The following is a 2,676-nucleotide window of genomic DNA, read 5'->3' as shown; positions in this document are numbered from 1 at the left end:
CGTTGCACTACGAGACTTATGCTGGAAACACACAAATAGTTTAAAAGTGCCATAGGCTTCGAAAACCAAAAACTTTAGTAAAAACTTTACGCCTGAACTAAATGAAGTCAATTGGTGCCAATACAAAAATTGGTCATATTTTTGTGCTTCTGTCGTGCATTAATATGACACATCTGATCTCAAGACTTCAAGCGGGTCAGCCTACGGCTGCAACCTCCTACCCCGAAGGCTGAGTACTGCTCGTTAGGCTAGTTTAGCAAACTAAACTCGAGCGGCATTAGAGAGAAAATAGGCTATCCAGCTATTGACCACACACTCGAGTCGAGAAAGGAGTGGTAGAAAAAGACTTTGCAACGACTAGGAAGAAAAGAATTATTATAAAACGGCTCATACAAATTTAAGAGCCCCTGTTAACATGGGTAAAGGAAGTGTTTTTAACAAATAACGTTTTTAACAAACTTAGTTTTTTGTTTAACATAAATATAAAGTTTGGTCAAACCGGACGAGAATTAAAAAAAGTGAGCATGGAAGCAACTTAGCTAGTTAATGAGATCGGTGTCGATGCGCAGCCCGAGCTTATGGTGGGACGAGCTCCCAGCCCCCAAGCCGGTCCCGAGGTGGTGGAGCAAAGGGCTGGCATTCCAAAGTGGTGATATAGCACAACCAATGTGGCGAGGTGGAACCCCCAACCCGATTGAGGCAACGGAGCATGCCGGCAGTATGACGTCGAAGTCCCCGGCGTGGTTTAATGAAGTGATGACGAAGCCATCGGTCCAGCCGAGGTGACAGCGCTGCCCAACCCGAATCATTTACCTGTGCACAGAAAATAGTGCAAGCTGAAGATAATAGTAATAATAATAAATTAAAAAATCGTTGCATAATTAATAATTTATGCAAAGCGAGTAATAAAAGAAATATGATGTAAAGCCCTTGATGCGGCTATATCTCCCACGTGTCGAAGCACGACATAGAGGCATAACCGCATTGAAAGCAATGTCGCAAGTGAGGTAATCTTCACACAACCCATGTAATACATAAGGGAAAAAATACATAGCTGGCTTACAATCGCCACTTCACACAAATACATGAATAAAGCATTACAACATCCAAATACAATAAATGTCCGACTATGGAACCAAAATAAGAGAAGAACCCCAAATGCGACAAGGTCCCCCCGATCGACCCCAACTGGGCTCCACTACTGATCAACTAGAACAAAACAACACAAAGGACAAGATCTTCATCGAGCTCCTCCTGAGCTTGGTTGCATCATCTGCATGGACTCATCAGCACCTGCAAGCTGGTATTGGAAGTATCTGTGAGCCACGGGGACTCAGCAATCTCGCACCCTCACGATCAAGACTATTTAAGCTTATGGGTAAGGTAAAAGTATGAGGTGGAGCTGCAGCAAGCGACTAGCATATATGGTGGCTAACATACGCAAATGAGAGCGAGAAGAGAAGGCAATGCACGTTCGAGAAAGTATGATCAAGAAGTGATCCTAAACAACCTACGTCAAGTATAACTCCAACACCGTGTTCACTTCCCGGACTCCGCCAGAAAGAGACCATCACGGTTACACACGCGGTTGATTCATTTTAATTAAGGTCAACTTCAGGTTTTCTACAACCGAACGTTACCAAATTCCCATCTGCCCATAACCACGGGCACGGCTTTTGAAAGTTCAAAACCTTGCAGGGGTGTCCCAACTTAGCCCATGAAAAGCTCTCACGGTCAACGAAGGAATAGACCTCCTCCCGAGACATTCCGATCAGACTCGGTATCTCGGTTCTTAAAGACACTGCAAGAACAATAACATAGCATGCACGGATCAACTACAACATCATCGGCAAAATCGCTAACAAGTAGACAATCTGCCCAGATTCACGAAATGACAAAAGTAGAGCTCGATTGACTCAAGCTAGGGTGCTCCATAATTGCAAACAAAGACATGGATGGATAGAGCACTACAAGATTAACAAAACATCCTTACTGATCATCCTCAAAAGAGGCACATATCATTAGGAAACAACATGAACATATAGCCATATAAGATAAACAGATCAAGGACTTAGTGGAAATGCTAAGTCCCTGAAATCAGCATTACCAAGTGCCTCACTTTGCAAGCTTGTGCTAGTCACCACACACATCACAAAAATACATGGGTTGCACCTCTGGATAGATGGCAAAACATATAACAAAACATATGTAGAGCTCAGGGGCATATCATGCACACAATAATCATGACAAAAATGACAAATATCTAAATGGAGCAGCAGATCTGACAATTATCTCAAATAGCCCTCTTCCAACAGAATTCGGGCATCAAGATGAACTCAAATGAAAATGATGCAATGAGATGAAATGATGTGCTCTCTGAGATGAACATTTTGATATGCTATATGCGCAAATCGGATCTACGGATGCAAAGTTATAGCATGATGAACATGGCCATATGAAACTGGGAATCTCGAGGACTTAGTAGAAATTATACCTCCCAAAACGGATCTAGGGTTTCGGGGCACGCCATATGAGGTTTGCCGGAAGGTCACCAGAGGAGAGGAAGACGGTGCCGGAGTTGGGAAAAAGCTTGTCGGAGTGAGGAGGGTCCGGCCGGAGGCGCTGCGGTGGCGGCGAGCTCCGTCGAGGCGCGGGCAGCCGGCGGTGGTGCAGCGG

Source organism: Triticum urartu, chromosome 3A, assembly GCF_056163025.1.
Source record: "Triticum urartu cultivar PI428250 chromosome 3A, HENAU_Tu73, whole genome shotgun sequence".
Taxonomy (NCBI): Eukaryota; Viridiplantae; Streptophyta; class Magnoliopsida; order Poales; family Poaceae; genus Triticum; species Triticum urartu.
This window is presented reverse-complemented; position numbering follows the sequence as displayed.